At 36.3% G+C, this 20,247-nt stretch overlaps 1 pseudogene; it reads right to left on the bottom strand.

The window, feature by feature from the left end:
• Positions 1-5,626: 5,626 nt before the first annotated feature.
• LOC118625591 lies at positions 5,627-11,303 on the bottom strand (annotated as a pseudogene).
• Positions 11,304-20,247: the final 8,944 nt, after the last annotated feature.

Here is a 20,247-nt window from a genome sequence, read left to right as displayed (position 1 = left end):
GTCTAACCTGGAACAGAGCAGAGCGGTGGGGCCACTGCAAGTGTGTGAAATCTTAGAAGGTTAAAATCTCCAGACAAAGAAATGCTTGTGCTCTTCACTCTCTTGTTCCTCTGGTTTTGCTCCTGCTTCCTTGAATTCACCTATGTTCCTACAAGCTGTGGGCCATGTGGACGCCACACACAACTGACGGATGGACTACAGGGGGAACACAAGGTAAGCTCACCTGATGCTTGGACTGGACTGTGCTCCAGCATGGACTGGAAACTCTGGGCAGTGGTTTTAATCCCAGCTCTGCTGAGGACAAGCTGGACTTCTGTGATGGGACAGAGGGAGCAGGAACCTTGCAAAACTCAGGGACTTAATTCCACGCAAATAAATGCTACTCATTCTCCCATATGAGTCTCAGAAAATTCCTTTTCTCATGATATCGCAAGAAGCTCCCTTCCATGGGCAGCAGGTGAGAGCATAGAGAGCTTCCCACCAAAAACAATACCAAAAGAGAAAATATAACAAAAGAAAAGAAGGAAACTGAGAAAACAAACTAAGGAGGAAAACCACATTCAAAGAGAGTGAGAAATGATGAGGGGGAAATCACAAAAACAAAGTAGTCAAATAATCTTGAGAATATCACCAGAAAAAAATTGGTAAACCACAAATCTAAATGAACTATTTACTAGTTTTGAATGTTTATTCAATAATGTCATAGTTAAATTCCACCAAGTTATTTGTTGTTTCAACTCAAGGTGACTTAAATAGATTGAATGAACATCACACCTTTTAAAATTTAGCTTCAAAATGCTAATTTTTAGGGTAGTTGTGAAAAATGGTAGTTTTGCCTTTAAGGTCAAACAGACATAGTAGACAATTAGAAAAAGGTATAACCAGCAAGGTAAAATAACACCATTAGACCATGTGACAGAAATCAATACACTATGCATGAGATTATTAACCTAAATGCATCCTCAGAGGCAAGCACAAGACGGGCATGATTGAATGTTGAGCTATTGAATATTGTAGAAGTGCCATGCATTGCCACAGTCTGGTGGGAATATGGAAATGAGAGGTTGAGGGTCAACAGTTTTAAAAATGGATAATGTGAGTTGATTAAAAACTAGAGGTGAGGTTTGAGTTGAGAAAATAATGTGGATGGCGTGGCTAATAGCACTCATGTGGCGGAGAAAAGTAAACTGGGAGGTGCAAACAGGTAAGGGCATATTTTTGATCTTCCCCCAACAATATGCAATTCTATCTCTAATAAGTGTGGTATTTTTTTGTGTTTTTTAAAACCTTATTAAAAGAAAACGTTCTGCCCTGGCCGGTTTGGCTCAGCGATTAGAGCATCGGCCTGCGGTCCAGAGAGACCGGGGTTTGGTTCCCACTAAGGGCATGTACCTCCGTTGGAGTTTGTCCCCGGCCCTGGTTGGGTCATGCGGGTGGCAACCACTCGATGTGTCCTTTTCAAGTTGATGTTTCTCTCTCTCTCTCTCTTTCTCCCACTCTATCTGAACAAAATATGGAAAAGTGTCCTCGGGTGAGGATCAAAAAAAAGGAAAACATTCTGATTTGTTATTAGGTTTGCTGAGTGAGCCTACTCCCTAAGAAAGATGGGCATTTTAATGAACTACACCTTCTACAGTTGAGTAACTGGATAGCTCATTCTCAATGAACAATTTAGCTTTCCAGTTAGCATCATTTTCATATTGTTATTAAGATCCTGTTATGGACTTAATGTTTGTTTGTCCTCATATTCATACATTGAAATCCTAACTCTCACAGTGATGGTGTAGGAGGTCAGGCCTTTAGAAGGTAATTAGGTTTAGGTGAGGTCCTCACACATGGAATAAGTGTCATTATAATTAGGAGTGTTTATTTCCTCTCTCTCTCTCTCTCTCTCTCTCTCTCTCTCTCTTTTTCCTCGCTTACCCCTCTCTGACATGTGAGGATACAATAAGCAGAGGACTATCTGCCAGTGTCTTGATCTTGGACTTCCCAGTCCCTGTAACTGTGAGAGAGAGAGAAAAAAAAATGTTTGGTTTTTAACCCACCCAAGTCTGTGGTATTTTTATTATAGCAGCCTAAACTAAGACAAAGCCTTTTTTTTATTTAGGATATAATCATCCCAGGATGAAAATTACAACCATAGTTCAAAGATCACTCTTCCCTTGTAACCTACCAAGGGTCAGTTATCTCACAAGGAACTTTATAACATTATATATTTTGATGATATTCTTAAAGAAATTGTGACCCATCAGAAATATAATATCGGCCCTGGCCAGTTTGGCTCAGCGGTTAGAGTGTTGGCCCGTGGACCAGAGAGTCCCGGGTTTGGTTCTCACTAAGGGCACGTACCTCGGTTGCAGTTTGTCTCTGACCCTGGTTGGGGTCATGTGGATCGCAACCAGTCGATGTGTCTGTCTTATGTCAATGTTTCTCCTTCTCTCTTCCTCCCTCTCTCCCTCCCGCTCTATCTGAAGATAAATCCAAAAATGTCCTCAGTTGAGGATAAAGAAAAAGGAAAAGAAAAAGAAAGAGAACAAGAAAAGGAAAAAGAAAAAGAAAAAGAAAGAAATATAATATCAAATGTTAACATTTACTATGCCAATAGTTTTACCCTACAAAATAAATTACAAGCTGAGAACCCATCACTTAACAACTCTCATTCTCTTACTTCAAAGTACATTTCCAGTATGGCCCTTACTCTCTATGCACAGTAAGAGCTAAGTTTTCCTTCCCATGCATATCAGTTCGCAGAAATGCACCACATTACTGATCTCTCAGGTATGCCTGAGACTTAAGGTGGTCACAGAACGTGGGAATTTCAATGTTAAAATGGTGAGCATCCCAGGCAAAGCAGGAGGGATTGGTAACCCACCTTCAAGGATGATTTTTTTTTTTTTTATTTTACTGAATTTATTGGGGTGATATTGGTTTGCAAAACCATGCAGGCTTCAAGTGTACAACTCAATAAAACATCATCTGAACACTGCATTGTGTGCCTATCGTCCCAAGCAAAGTCTCTTTCCATTCCCATTTCCCCCCTCTTTGTCCACCTAAATGCCACTTCCCTGATGAGTCCTTTATCTCATCATACAGTATCACTACCATCTTCTACCCTCTTCCTACGGCACAACATAAACTTATTCTTTGCAATATGGTTCTCCTTGCTGTCACCTAAAAACCAGATGACTGACCAGACACACAGATGTATCTTTCTGCCCTATCTAAAGACTCACTTATATAAAACAAAAAACATATCCAGAAGAAAACACATGTCCCCAACAGTACTGGATGACTGAGCAGTTTTCAGCAGCATCAGAGACAATGAGAAATATATGCAAAATAAAAAGCAAGTTTCTATGAAAATGCAGCGTCGCTTTACTTGTGAAAGAGGAGACCACTGGAAAGCAGGAGAAAAGCCCATGATCATAGAAAAGAGGTTCTGGAAACAGAATGGTCCTCATTGGGCAGCTATAGGCTAGTCAATTAAACACTGAAGAAGTCCAAACTTGTTAATGCTGCTAAAAGTAGTATTTGTGCCCTGGCCGGTTTGGATCAGCATTGGCCCATGGACCAACAAGCTGTGGGTTCAGTTCCAGTCAAGGGCATGTACCTCGGTTACAGTTCGTCCCTGGCCCTGGCCGGGGTCATGCGTGAGGCAACTAGACGGTGCGGCTCTGTCACATTGATTTTTCTCTCTTTCTCTCTTTCCCTCCCTCCCACTCTATCTAATGATAAATAAAAAGTATCCTTGGGTGAGGAATAAAAAAAAAAAAAAAGTATTTGTTTTCAGGCTAATGCAGAAGAAAAACTTCCTAAATAAGATAGATCTTTTACACAGGACAGATGAGATGAGCTCTGGGGGACAGAGGAAAGTGCTGAGGATATGTTTACTGATTTTAGAAAGACAGGAAGAGAGAAAGAGAAACATTGATCAGTTCCCTCCCGTAAGCACGCCGACCAGTGATCTAACTGCCACCTGGGTATGTGCCCTGACCAGGAATCAACCCACGACCTTGTGGTGCATGGGATGATGCTCCAACCAACTGAGCTACACCAGCCAGGGCCTCAGAAACACATTTTTAAAAACACTGGTAAAGATACTGTCATTTGGCTATTACTTTCCATTTTCCCTTTTTACTTCAAACTCAGGGTCCTTTATTTTCCAAACACTCCCTGTGCTGAGCCAGCAAGCTATCTTTCCCAGCATCCCTTGAAGCTATCTGAGAAACAGCAGTGACTAATAAAAACAGGAATTATTGATATTCTTGTTTTTAGAGAATAAGGCAACTTTATTGTATAACAGTATCACAGAGAGCAAAATACCATTTAATACAACCTGATGCTGCTATAAATCTAATCTGGCACAATGACTATATGTAGGGTCAAAAGCAAAGGAAAAAAACAAGTTCAATACAGTTCATGAGTTCCTATCAGCTCTCTGATGTCAGCTCTAAATGGTCTAGCCTTCTTCCAATCGTCAAAACACCACCACAGCCCCTACAAACTCCTCTCGCCAGTGCCTCAAATCTGCGTGAGTCATCAAACTATCTGAAAGAGACAAACCTGCCCAATAACAAAAGATCAGTTTTGCATGTAGAGAAGGAGGTTCAATACAAAGCAAGTGTTCTACACCAATTGTCAAGTAATAAAAAGTACTGAAATTTGGAAATTTGGACATGTTAAGAAAGAAGGCACTAAGATTTTAATCTGTCTGAACATTTTAGCAGCAGGAGAGAAATCGTTTTCTCTTGCTCTGCCTCCTGCTTCTGGAATGGAGCCAAGAGCACAGGGTCTGTGAAGCCCGGGCCCTGCTGTGTGATGGGGTCTCCACACAGTGTGTGGTCGGCGAGCCTCATCATAATTTTCCAGTCTGGAGATTCTTTTTTTTTTTACTAAAATGGCTTACTTGTCTACTAAAAGTAGAGTCACAGGACTGGAAACTCAAAGAATTCAATATAAAAAATATCCCCAGTGAATTTCTCAAACATTAGAAAATTTTCAAGATGTAAGAAATGAAGGCCTGGGGCAGGACAGGAACCGGGAGGAGGGGGACAACGGTGGAAAATAAGAGGGGACATCGATAATACTCTCAACAATAGAGATTTAAAAAAAGAAATGTTTTTAATCCAAGTTAATATTTCCTCATACAGGGTATTGACTGCAGTCTGAAAACTCTGTAAATATTTACTGTAATCAGTGGGAATTCAAGGGGAAGAGTCTGGAAGAAGGAAAGCCATCGTCTAAGTTAGTTCCTTTCCACACAGCAACACCTCATCAGCTGGGCTGGCTTTGTTCATTGTCATTGCATCAAAACGAGTCATAAAAAGCACGTGACTAAACACAAAGTAAACAGGAAACAAAAACAAAACTCCTTAATTAAAAAAAAAAAAAAAAGAACCAAGAATATTTAGAAGTGATTATAAAACAAAAGAAATATATTTAAATGCAAGGGAACAGTGTAAACCAGAGCTGATAAGGTTTGGTGTTGGCATTTTACTTCTTCAGGCTTCTGGTCATTGTTACCAGTCCTGGTATAAATTCACTGGAGTAATGGTTAAGATCCGAAATGGTCAAAAATCTCCAGGTGCACGAAGTTGAATGTTGTTTAATAAGTGAATTTCTGAACTCACTCTTCCCCTTCCTCCAAGTCATTTTCTTTGTGAACCCCCCTCTCCTGAGGGACATGTTGGGGTGCTGCTCCCTGGCTTCCCCATGGCCTGGGCCGGCACTGGTCATGATCACTGTGATCACACAGTCTCCTGGATCACGATGCGTTTCTCCATTCTTGTTTCTGAAAGTCCACCTAGCATCGTCTTCGTGCTGTGTGTGGCTGTTGTCGACACGGAATCAAATGAGTGGGCCTGTGAGATCAGTACTGTGCCCAGGTCCCCAGCGGCCCCGCCCTCAGTCCAGCAGACTCTTTGTGATGGCTTTGATCATAGGGACTTTCTTGGTGGAGATTTCTGTCCTTTGCGAGGCATCAGAAATTGTTAGCATCTCTGTGTCCACCACAGGTAGCTCTGAACAACAAATAACGTGGGGCAAACATCAATGTCAACCTGAGACACTTCGTTACGCTTAGGTTGCTCGTCCTCTGTTTCTTTGCTCACGTTTCTCTTTAACAGCATCTTCGTGTCCACTCTTCTCTGCAGATGACTTTGGGGCGACTACATTTTCCTGGGCCACTGTTTCTACTGTGCTGACACTGGCACCTGCGTGTTTGCTGGGGCTGGCTTTCCGCACTGGTTCCCCCTCCGCTACCCGGAGCGCGTCTGGTTTTCCCTCCACCTCTCCTTCATGCTCCTCCTGTTCTTCCTTCTTGCTGCCCTGGGTCGGGCTGTGGGGCTGCCACTCTCCATCTCTTCCTCCTGGCTCTCATTGCTGCTGCTGCTCTCAGACGACCTGGAGGGGTGGTCAGAGGCTACACCTCCGCAGGACCACTCCGGGAGATGCCTCTTTACTGTTCCTTTCTTCTGTGATGACGCTTTCATCTTTCCCGACCTCCGCCTGCTGCTTCCCCTCCACTACATTCGGTCTCGTAAAAAGCAGAATTTAGTGAATGAAACATCTACAAAAAGCTCTCTATATAAGCGTGTTTTGTTCTTTGCCATGCCCTCTCTTTGCCTGGGACAGAGATGCTATCTTGGAGATGATACTAAGTGAGATTAAACATGAAGACAGACATCATGTGATAGTAAGAAGTGATCAGAAAAAAAAAAAAAAAAGAGAGAGAGAGAGAGAGAGAGAGAAGGATCCTGGGTCAGTGCTGGTAACAAATCCACCACACAAATCCTGGACAACCTATCTGTAACTTATTGTGTGTAATTAAATTGTCTTTCAGTTAAACCACCTAATGAGGTTTCTATTACATACTGTTGAATGCAAATCCTTAGTGGCACAATGATTCTGAGAATGAAAACATAGTTGTTAAAATAAATCACTCAATCACTTTGCAAAGTATATAAATGTTGAATCAGAATCACTATGCTGTACACCTAAAACTAATATAATATTGTAAGTCAACTATAATTTAAAGTGTTTTTAATATTTTAAATAACTCAATACAAGAGTTTAACAAATTGAATACGGCTAAATAACTAAATAGTAAACAGAATAATTAGCTGGAAGTTTACTCAGAGATCTATCTCAGAATTCATCAAAAAAAAAAAAAAGGATTAAAAAAGGAAATATAAAAGCAAAGAGTTGGGTCTCTGAAAACTAAAAATATATGCAGTAGCCATATATTAGCAGTTCAAAGGGAAAACAAAAAAGAAAAAGGAGGAAATTTTTAAAGGAATAATGACCAAGTTTTTCCAGATTTTTAAAATTTCAAAAACCTTAAGATTTAAAAAGTTTACTGAATGACAAAAGGGATAGAAAAGAGAAAAATATAAATACATAGGATAACATAGAATAGATAAGTAAGAGATAATTATAAAATTTAACAGCATCAAAGATAGAATAAATTTTACGAATCTTAAAGTATATTGAAAGGAAGAGCATAACACCAATAAGGACTGTGAATCAGATTGATATCAGCATTCTCAAATTAATTCATGATATAAGAAAACAGTAGAACTATCTTTGCAAGTCTTGAACAAAAATAATTTTTTAGGCATGCAAGATCTCAAAAGACCACACAAGGAACTTTTTAAACAGTGTTTCTAGAGAAAGTATCACACCCAGAAGAAAAATAAATCTTGAAGGATTCTGTAAGACATACAGGAAGTGAGGATGTATAAGTGAGCATGGGGTTATCTAAATAAATTGGAAACTGAAGAAAACAAACTAAAACAAACGAAAGGATATAATCATAAACAATTTGAAATGAAAATTCTAATTATGTTGTGGTATAATTTATACAGAAATTATTTCAAACACCTATCTCAGTTGCTGATATGTTCAGCAAAAAAAATTATGAAAATATTTTACATGACCTAGTGGACATATATAGAACTCTATAGTTAACAATTAGAGAATATACATGTTTAAGCAGACATGAAATTGTATGTACATTAACTATATTCTATGGCAAATAACAAGTTATAACACATTTCAAAAAATTATTATACTTCCCATGTTTCAGATCACAGGGCAATTAAGTTAGAAACCAATAGAATAAATAATATAAAAATATACATTTAGAAAATTAATATATCTAAATATTTGATGAATCAAAAAAGAAATTTAAAACTACTTTAAAACCCAGCCAGTGTGGCTCAGTGGACTGAGCATTGTTCCATGAACTGAGAGATCCGGGTTCTATTTCTATCAGGGCACATGCCTGGGTTGGGGCTTCAATCCCCAGTAGGATGCATGCAGGAAGCCGATCAATATTTCTCACTCATAGCGATGTTTCTATCCCTCTCTCCCTAGCTCTCTCCAAAAGATCAATAAAAACATTTAAATATATATATTTAAATTATTTATGTCTGAATGATCTTAAAAATATATTTTCACTTGCATATTAAAGTTAAAGTCATCCTCATGTGGAGAATTACAACTTAAAATTATTTCATAAGAAAAAAAGAAAAAAAAAGTAAAACATAAAATGAGCTAAATGTCCAATATAGAAGTTAGGAAAATGACCATAAAGTAAATCCAAAGAAAGAAGCAGAAGGGAAATAAAAACTTCAAGATGTGAAAGTAATAAATTATAAAATAATGAAATAGTGACGAGAATCAGAAATATCAAAAGCCGCTTTTTCAGTGTCTAATGAAATGATGAAACAAACAAATTTAATCAGAAAGAAATTAAAATACACATAGATGCTATAGTTTCTCATAATTGTGACAGAACCATTTAAAAACATATAACAATATTCCAACAGATGGGCACACCAGCAAGGAATATGTCACTATTGTAAATAAAAGCAATTGGTTTCTAGAGCTTTGGTCTCCTCAAATCAAGAGAGGAAAAAGATGAATGAACTATTCACCATTTTTGGAAAATAAGAGCCAAACACAGATGGCATACATCTTTACATTAAAAATTCAACTGATTCAACTTCAAAACTATATTTAATATGAATCTAATATAGTGATTATTTGCAAAATAACAAATAAATTGTGAGTTTATCCCACATACCCAAAAGAACCATTTTTTTATCTTACAAAATATCTAGAAATAAATTACTATACATAGCTCAGTTTGGGTTGCACGTATCATAATCATGCATAGGAAGATTCATTACTGTAAAGATGATGAATCTCTTTAATACATAATTTTATGCAATCCTAATTAGTGTTTCAAATTAAATTCTGTAAAAGATGAGTAATACATAACTTTTTCTGATTTTTTTCACTGAGCATAATGAACAATTTTTTATGATTTCTAGTCTTAAATTGTAAAGGTGTATTCAATGCACTAGAATATGGCCTCTTTGTATGAATGTTCCATGTCAGCTTTAGAAAAATATATATTTTGGGTGTATTTTTTATAATTGTCAGTCGGATCAAGGTGATTGATACTGCTATTTACATGATCTGTATCCAGATATTCTTCCTGCTTGATCTATTAGTTATTCAGTTAGTGGTGTTGAGGTCTCTATACTAATGAATTTGACTATTTTTTTTCAGTTCTATTGGTTTTACATACATATTTTGACACTGTTATAAGGTGCATACACATTAGGACTATTATGTGCTTAGACTTGACCCCTTTATCATCATGTATTGTCTCTTTTTATTTCTAGTAATCTTCCTTGTTCTGAAGTCTACCTTGTTTAAAATAAATGAAGGTATCCCAAATTTCTTTTCATTATTTTTGGTATGATACATATTTCTTCATCCCTTTACTTTAAAACTCTCTGAGTCTTTATATTTAAAGTGGGCTACTTACAGAAAACATATAGTTGGGTCTTACTTTCATCTACTTTGACAGAATATCTCTTACTTAGTCTATTTGGACCATGCATATTTAAAGTGATTATTGATATAGTTGAATTAATATTTGCCATGTCTGTAACTGTTTTCTATGCATTGAATTTATTCTTAACCTCTTTATCGCCACCTCTTCTTCTACCTTCTCCAATTTAAAAATAGCATTTTATCTTATTTTATTTTCTTTCTCGGCAAATCAATTATACTTCTTTATTATTTTGTAGCGTTTATCCTAGAGTTTAGAATGTACATTTTAAACTAACCTAAGTCAAACTTCAAATAGACTATACCCCTAAATATGTAATATAGTTACAAGTAACAAAGAATTTCCAATTGCTCACTCCTGTTCAATATTTCATATATCCATACCCATATCCATATGCTATAATCATTTAAAAGATGGTAACTAGCCCAGCCAGTGTTGCTCAGTGGATTGAGCATCGTGCCATGAACTGAAAGGTCTTGGTTTGAATCCCAGTCGAGGCACATGCCCAGGTTGTGGGCTCTATCCCTGCACGCTGATCAATGTTTCTCTCTCATCGATGTTTCTATCTCTCTCCCCCTTCCTCACTCTCTAAAAAAATCAAAACATTAAATATATATATATTTTAAAACTGGTTATTTTTTTCAACAAGTTGTATTTTAATTTAAGAATGAGAAAAAAGAAAACAACTTTATCTTCATTTATTCCTTTACTGATGCTCTTCCTTTATTGAGATCTGAGTTTCTAACCTATATTATTTTTCTTATGCCTACAGGTGTTTTAAACAATTCTGCTGAGAATAAATTTCTTCAATTTTTTTTTAATTTAGAGAGATTTATTAAAATACATATATAGATTTTTTATGCTAGTCAGTCACTTAAATTTCTTCAATTTTTGTCTTTTGTATGTCTCTTTCACTTTTGAAGAATAATTCTGCTAGATATATAATTCTAGGTTCATGGCATTATTGTCTCAACACATTAAATATCCCAGTCCTCTATGTTCTCTTTTCTTTTTCCTTTTTCATAAATTTTTCTTAAATGTTATTGTTGGGGTGACTTTGGTTAATAAAATTATATAGGTTTCAGTTTCTATAATACATCATCTGTATATTGCATTGTGTGTTCACCACCTCAAGTGTCCTTCCATCATCATTTATCCCCCCTTTACCCTCTTTTACCCACCGTTCCTTCTGGTAATCACTATACTGTTGTCTGTCTTTACTCTGATCTTGGTTATGTGGTTACTGATGAAAAATAATAACAATCCTTATTCCTCTGGAGATTTCAAAAGTGTCTCTTGTCTTGGTTTTATACAATTTGAATAGGTCCAGCCTAGATTTATTTGGGGTGGGGGAAATTGTTGTTTATTTATTTTGGTAGTTATTTGCTTACTGTTTCTGAGATTTCTGAATCTGTGGTTTGGTATCTGTCATCATTTTGGGAAGTTGTCAATCACTATTCAAATATTTCTGTGGTTCTATGTTCTCTTTCTTTTCCTTCTGAAATTCCAGTTATACATAAATCATTCTTTTTAATATTGTCTCAAAGATCTTGAGTATTATATTCTTTAATTATTTATTATATTTGAATTTTAGTTTGGGAAGTTTCTATTGACCTATCCTCAGGTTCACTGAATTTTTTTTTTTCTTTGCCATGTTGTCTACTGATAAACTGTAACATTCTTTATTTATGGTATAGTGTTTTTGATATCTAGCCATTTGTTTAGATTCCCTTTTAGAGTTTCCTTCTTTCTGTTTATATTTCCCATCCTTTCATGTTGTCTATTTTTTCCAGTATAGCACTTAACATGTTAATTATACCTATTTTCAATTCTCTGCCTAATAATTCTCAAATCCGTGTAATATCTAAACCTACTTCTGATAAAAATCTTTGCCTCTTTAGAGTGAAGTTTTTCTTGCTCTTTAACATGTCATACATTTTTGTTTAAAGCTAGATAAATTGTATCAGGTAATGGGATCTGAGGTAAATAGTGTGTTAGTGAGAGGACTTGTTACCTTTGCTAGGAGTTAGACTATTTTTAATTTTACCAGAGGCTTCAAGTTCCTCTGGTGTCCTCACTTTTGTCTCCCATATTATATTTGGAGTTTTGTAAGAACTGCCCCTTAAAATAGAGTCTATGCCTTAAAATTCTTTCAGATGTAATCCACTATTATTATACTGCAACCCTGTTGGTGTGGTACTGTGGTGTTTCCTCTAACCTTCCAGTTCAATTCAATTCAATTCAATTTTAGGGATGGGGCCATCACCAGTGTTTCTCTAGTAGTATAGTACATTCCCCCTTGCCCCTTATGTTCATCCTTGGCTGCAGAATTATCCATCTATTTCCAAGAAATACTGTCCCTTGTTGACTATTTTCCCCCTAAATGGGTAGGAAAACAACAGGGGGATTGAGTGAGAAGGAATTCCTTTTCTCCAGCTGGAATAAGTTGTCAGAATTGAGTTTGGGTTATAGCCTTTTTACTAGGAAAACAGACCTTGTTATAAAGAAAACTGGTTACTCTTCTTCCACTGCCAGAGCTATGAGACCCTTCATCTCAGATCCTCCAAGAAAGAACCTATAGTTTCTCCTAGAAACTAGTTCAAGAAAGTGTGCAGATCCTTTTAAGACTTCATTTCCTCAGAGATTCTCACGCTCACACTAGTCCACACTCAGCCTCTATTAATTCACCAAAATTATCAGTTAAATGTTTCAAACAGTTTATCAAAACAGTCTGGTACTGGCACAAGAAGAGGCTTATAGATCAATGGAACAGAACAGAGAACCCAGATATTGACACAAGACAGTATGCACAATTAATTTTCAACAAAGGAGTCAAGAGCATACAATGAAGAAAAGACAGGCTCTTCAATAAATGGTGCTGGGAAAACTACTCAGTTACATGCCAAAAAAACCCCACTGAAACTAGACCACCAACTTGCACCATACATAAGAATAAACTCAAAATGAATAAAAGACTTAAATGTAACTTGTGAAACCATAAAAATCCTAGAAGAAAATGTAGGCAGAAAAATCTCAGACATCATACATAGTGGAATTTTCACTGATATATCACCTAGGGCAAGAGAAAAAAGAAAAAAATTAATAAAAGTGACTACATCAAACTAAAAAGCTTCTGCATGACAAAAGAAACCAGCATCAGCCCTGGCTGGTTTGGCTCAGTGGTCAGAGCATTAACCCGCAGACCAGAGAGTCCCTGGTTCAGTTCCCACTAAGGGCACATACCTCGGTTGCAGTTTATTCCCACCCCAGTTGGGGTTGTGTGGGTGGCAACTACTTGATGTGTTTCTCGCACATTGATATTTCTCTTTCTCTCTTCCTCTTGTTCTATCTGATATAAAAATAATTTAAAAAATTAAAAATAGAAACCAGCATCCAAATGAAAAGGGAACCCACTCTCTGGGAGAGCATATTTGCCAATGGTACATTGGATAAGCGATTAATATCCAAAATATATAGTGTACTCATACAACTCAACAAAAAGAAGACAAACAATCTAATTAAAAAATGGTCAGAGGACCTGAAAACACACTTCTCCAAGCAGGACATACAAATGGCCAGGGGACAGATGACAAAATGCCCAACATCTCTAATCATCAGAGATATGTAAATTAAAATGACTATGTAATATCACCTCCCACCTGCCAGGATGGCTGCCATCAACAAACCTTCAAACAACAAGTGTGGGCAACGGTGTGGAGAAAAGGGGGCTGAATCACACTGCTGGTGGGAATGTAGACTGGTGCAACCACTATGGAAAACAATTTGGTGCTTCCACAAAAAAATTAAAAATGGAATTGTCATTTGATCCAGTGATTCCACTTCTAGGAATATTTCCTGAGAAATCTGAAACACCAATCAGAAAGAATATATGCACCCCTATGTTCATAGCAATGTTATTTACAATATAGCTAAGATCTGGAAACAGCCCAAGTGTCCATCAGTAGATGAGTGGGTAAAAAAAGCTGTGGTACATGTACACAATGGAGTACTATGCAAATGTAAGAATAAAATATCTCTTATTGTTTGAGATGACATGGAGGGACCTGGAAAGTACTTGCTGAGCGAAACAAGCCAGTCAGAGAAAGACAAGTACTACATGATCTCACTTATTTATGGAATATCATGAACAAATAAGCTGTCAATCAAAATAGATCCAGAGTCATGGAAGTAGGAAACAGACTAACAAACCTCAGAGAGATTGGGGTGAGAGGGATGGGAAGAGATAAACCACAGAACTAATGGACACAGACATTAGGTTGGGGGAAGCAGGAAGGGGATGGGAGTAGGGAAGAGGGGTCAATCAGAAAGAAGGATGAACATCTGTAATACTTTCAACAACTGAAAAAAAAAGTATAATAGCAAGAGGAAAAACAAAATAAAATATATAATCAGAAAAAATAAATAAATAAAATAAATGTTTCAAACAGTTTATGGTTCCAGTAAATTCTGATCCAGGTAAGCAGAAACAGATCTTGCTTTCTCTTTTATATCTCTAACTCTCTCTCTCTCTACATGTGCCTATCTTTCCAGATTTGTGGGTGGCAGATTGCCCTTTGACTTCATTTTTCACATGAATCCTGATTTTTCCATTTGTCTGCCTTTTTCTTGTTGTAAATTGAACACTAACAACTTCCAACATGTTTATGTCAGAGATAAAGCTAGAAGTCCCAGTAGTGAGATTTTTAACAATCGTGTCCTTATTTTTTATACTATTCTCTATTACTTTCACAACAAATTTTTTAAATCATACTTGTGAATGGAATTGGTGCTTTAGGAGGTAAGCAACAGTTGTCTGGAAGATTTATGTACACGTAAATACTTGTTCTCTAACAATGCTAAAATGAATAATGGCATGCTTAAAATTTAAAGATTTCAAGAATATACCAGATTACTGTCTCCAAAATTATTTATCACTTTCACATTCAGGAGAGTCACTTCAAGTGAAGAATGCTCCTCTGAGCTCTCTATATGCTCTTTTTACTCCTATGATAAAAATACACATCCCAGTCTGATTTGTATCATAGTTCATGTTATTTGAGTCTATCTACTCCATGAGAGAGTCTGCAATTGTATCTTTGTATTACCTAGAGCTGTAAATATACACATAACAGGCATTTAATAAATGTTTTTAATTAAATTGAAGCCCAAAATAAAAATGTACCATTTTCCCACTAAGTAACAGTTTTGTAATGTAAAATAATTAGTACCTTTTTACCCCAAATTTTCTATTCTTAATATGCAGGATAATCTCTATAAATGATTTGAGTCATTAGCCTAATTTTTGGAAATACCTGAAAACTTGTTCCCCACTTTGGTCCTACAATGCTTGGCTCAGTAAGAACAATAGATCATACTATTTTGTCCTGGGACAGTTGAAACTAATGAAAAGTTTGTTCATTTCTGAGTATGCTGTGATCTTACTTCTAATTGTATTAAGCATTGCATAGTTCTGGAATGAATGAAATATTCCTGGCCTGAATGTAGTTTTTGTCACTTACTTGGAAAACCTGTATGCCAAAGTGTATGACTTGACTAGAGAATCAATATTATTCTTCCATGTCTAATATGACCCTCAGCCATGCAGATGTTATCATCTGCATCCATGTGACACGGATACCAGAACAAAGAAGCCACAACATATAAATTTAGAAGGACATAGCCATTCAGTTTGTAACTGAGAGAAAACCTCATTTCAAAATTCTCTCTAATAAGTGTACTTTTTGGCCAACTCCTTCCTATATATCTTAAGAGTACATATAGTGAACAACTCAATACATGACAATTCTAATTGTTTCTTCCTGACTCCTATACACAGACCATTATTTCTCAGTCTCTAAACAGGTCTGCATACATCCTTCTTTAGAATAACTGAGATGCTCGTTGAAAATATAGAATTTTTTGTGTGTGCCAAACTGAGATCCATTGGATTGGAATAGATGAGAAAATATCACAATCCAAGAGATAAGCATTTCACCTAATTCTCCAGTTAATTCTGTCTTACATTAAATTCTGTATACCACAGCTTAGATTTTAGAAATAAAATCAAAATAGTTTTTAAAATATTACATTTTTTTCAATACTATATATTTTTTAATTTTCATTATTTAAATAATGCAAATTTTTAAAAGATTGTTCTATATAAAGACACTTTCATTGTGAAAGGTAGCATCCTCATAATGTATCACACATTCCTTTAATTCTTGATGGTCTCTTTTCTCTCGTTTTGTGTAAAAAGATCACTTAAGTGGATATCTGTTTTCTCACTTCAAAAATATTGGTAGTGTGTACTAATCAGTAACTACGCTTTCTTCACCATCATGGGAAATAAATCTGAAAGTTTTTGTCATGCTATCTAATTGCGTGGGGTTCAAAGCAATTAAGGTCATTTCAAACAAGAAAAAATAAGATCACTTTGAGACACCATTCTTTGTAGATCTGTATAAAACAGTAGATACACTTCAGGCCTGTTCCGGCAAATTCTGTGCTCTCATTTGCCAGCAGCAGTCACCCTAAGTTGCAATGTCTCAGGTGCTAAAAGGTGTGTATTTTGAAACAAATCTCCCTTATGTTCTCCTAGTCCTGTAAATTATCAACATTAGAGCTATGACTTGATGTGACTGCCAGTTATCTTCCAACCACAGCTGAAAACTCCAGTATGCCTCTCAGGATGATTTGACGCAGATGTTTATCACCAAACACAACCTGTCATTATCCCACCATTTACATCAAAGTCTGGCCCCAGGCTTCCTTCACAGGGGCACTGGTAGCAAATCCCCACTCAGTCCTCCAGATCACAGACTTCCTCCAAGCTTCATGGGATGCCATTAAAATCACTATTAATCAAAACAAAGTTTAAGGCAATATCAAAAAATATTAAGCTTGCATAAAGCCTTTTCTTAATAAAACTAAATTTGTAACCATTACCATTTTCCCAGAGGAGTGCACCTAAATTTCAGAGGAGTAAAAGTGAGTACCTGGTAATGTTTGGAAGACACCCAATGTTAGGGCTTAGTATGTACATTTTTATATGGGGCCTAGAGAAATAACTACTAAATTTTGCTAGGATTAAGTTCCTGTCTAAACTTCATGCTTTGCAAAACAATTACCATCCTTAGTTTAGTTAAAGAAGCAAGAATTATAGAAGTATGAAAATATAATAGATTTTTGAGGTGACCTATTTTAGATTTTCAAAACTTCATTAAGCTTGATGAAAAAAAAACTAGGTATTCATCAAGTATGATTATATTTTAAAAGTCCCATTTAATTGTTGATTCTTTAAAAATTAGAAAAAATAATATTTTTATCTCCAGTTATGTTGTATTTTTATATCAAAAATATACTTCATTTTAATATAGTTCATGAACTGTTTTCCCTAAATGGAAACATGTGATCCCAAATGCAATTATGTTACACAAGTACATAGAGCATCTTCAGAAAATAAATGATAAAAGAAAGTGAACAGCAAAAGTGTTAACTTATAAATATGAAAATTATATTACATTCATTTTATGTATTTAAGGGTCAAAATTTTTTTTAAATAGCCCGGTTGGTATGGTTCAGTGATTGATCACTGACTCATGCAACAAGACGTTGCCGGTACGATTCCCGGTCAGGGCACATGCCCAGGTTGTGGACCAAATCCCCAATAGGAGGGCATGAGGAGGTGGCCAATTGATGTTCTCTCTCATTGATGTTTCTCTCTCTCTCTCTCTCTCTCTCCTTCCCTCTCTCTATAAAATCAATAAAGAAAAAAATTAAAAATAAATAAATAAGCTATATGATTAACACCTATTATATTCATGCTCTACTTTGCTCACCAATATTTTATCATCATCAATTAACTTAAATAAAAAACAATATGGTGTTTCCTCAAAAAATTTAAAACAAACTGCCATTCGATCCAATAATCCCACTACTAGGAATATACCCTGATAAGCCTGAAACACCAATCAGAAAGAGTATTAACACCTCTATGTTCTTAGAAGTGCTATTTACAATAGCTACGATCTGGAAACAGCCTAGACTAAGTGCCCATCAGCAGATGAGTGGATAGAAAATATGTGGTACATTTACACAATGGAATACTATGCAGCTATAAGAAAGAGAGATCTCTTACCCTTTGAAATGACATGGAGGGAACTGGTGATTATTAAGCTAAGCAAAATAAGCTAGTCAGAGAAAGACAAGCATCACATGATCTCACTTATTTGTGGAATATAATGAACACAATAAGTTGTTGAACAAAATACAGTAGATCCAGAGACATGGAAGTAGGGAATAGACTGACAAACCTCAGAGGGGAGGAGGGTTGAGGGTGGAAAGAGAAAAACCAAAAAAACTTATATGCATATAGGCATAACCAATGGACACAGACAACATTGTGGTAAAGGCGAGGGGTGAGGGGAGCTAGAAGGAGACTCTCGATGGAAGGAGAAAATGGAAAAACATCTGTAATGCTTTCAACAATAAAGATATATCAAAACAAAACAAAAAGAAGCCATGCTATTAAAACTTCATCACTGGACAAAAAAAGAGTGTCTAATACTCTACTTCATTATTAATTGCCTGTTAGATTTTATTAGATTACACACACTTTTTTCTCTAATACAACCATTTCAAAAATTAAAAATTTCAAAGTTTGTACCCTACTACTAAGATACAATGGGCACTAACATGTTGGGTTTCTGACTCAATATCTATTCTATCTCGACTCCCTCTTACTTAATTCAGTGCACAGAGCCAACCACTTCTGACATATGGGTCAGAAGAACCTGATTCCATCTCTGGTATTCTATTCTGTCTAAGCTAATCATAATAATTTTACTCCTCCTGCTAGTTTGGTTTGAAAATGACCATGTGACCCAATGCCAGCTAATGAAGCATTTGAGCTGTTCTCTGAGGGGCTTCTAGAAAAGTCACACAGCAAGAGATGACTTCTCCTGGGCGTTGGATGAGATGTCTGGAACCATTACAGTCATCTACACACGAGTCTTAGGATAAGGCATAGCATGGAGTAGGGAACATTCAACAGAACCTAAAATCCACATCACCTCTGTCCTTCAGCCTCAGACAGTATAAACCAGGTTTCTTTGTTACTTAAACTAAACACAACTGAAACACCAGTCCTCCTCAAAAGCAATCAGACAAAGATTGTGCAACGTTTAAAGGCATCGATGAGATTCCATCACTTTCAGACATCAGGAACCATTTACCTAAAACAAATGCTCCCTTGCCTTCAGTCTAATCTTGCTTAATGTTACAGGTTACTACCATTATTTTTGACAATATGGAGACAAAGCTTTCATTAGAGACAATGTTGTCTGATTTTTCACAATATGTTAACTGGGCAACAAGCAATAGAATAAAAACCTAGGAGGTTACTTCTTTTTTTAAGGAGAGGCATAAAAAATATATATTACTGGACTTCAGGACAAAAAGAAATGTCTGCTTCCTTGGGGAGCAAGCCCTCTTAGCAGACTCCTTTTGTGCTGTCTACAGCTTATTGATACAGAGAGTGCCTTAGAAGACTTGCAGTACTATGAATTCAATAATATTTTAGAGAAGATATGATCACACTGATGTGTCATAGTAAATAAAAAGTACCTTAAAATGTTTTTCACCAGTAATCTTACAATCAAGATATTTTGCCTTCACAGACTGTGCTGATATTAAATGTTGCAATGTGGATGAGATCAAATAAGGATCTTTACTAAAACAACAAAAAATGAAGTAAGATAATGGAAAGGCAAAATCAATAATGGACAGGCTTAGATCCTCCTTAAAACTCTGACACAAAAGAAATATAATGTCATGGTTTCCATAGCTTATTTCTCTGCTGCTCCCTTCTGCTGTGTCCCGGTATTTAATAAAACTTCTACTTTGTAAATACTGATTTCAGCTAGCTCTATGCTTACAAATACCATGAAATATACTGGATTATAAAAAGAGGGAAAAAAATCAATAAGAGGAGGGCAAAACAACAAAAAGAGCTATCAACGGAACAGAAATTTTTTGAAAAATTGTTGAAAGATATAACCCATAGAGAAACAAATACTTCAGAAAACCATGATTAAAATGTCTAAAAGTATTTTATGAAAATAGGAGAGGCTCTGGGACTTCTAATCTCAGAGTATGTTAAACGAATACATGAAGAAGAAAGAGATATCCACCATGATGATTAATTTGGGAACTACACTTGAAGCAGCTAGGCTAGTAGCCTCATCCCCTTCCGCCTGTGCTATGCAGCAGGCAGCAGTACCTGTGCCCTTAGGCTGGACCAGTGAGAGTGAGGATGGAGAGGCAAGGTTGTGGCTATGGTAACAGCTGGCCATAAGAAGGATGGAAAGTCCTCACACAGT

Source organism: Molossus molossus, unplaced genomic scaffold (assembly GCF_014108415.1).
Source record: "Molossus molossus isolate mMolMol1 unplaced genomic scaffold, mMolMol1.p scaffold_m16_p_11, whole genome shotgun sequence".
In the NCBI taxonomy this organism is placed as follows: Eukaryota; Metazoa; Chordata; class Mammalia; order Chiroptera; family Molossidae; genus Molossus; species Molossus molossus.
The sequence above is the reverse complement of the archived record's forward strand: the minus strand, read 5'-3'. Positions and strand labels throughout refer to the sequence as shown.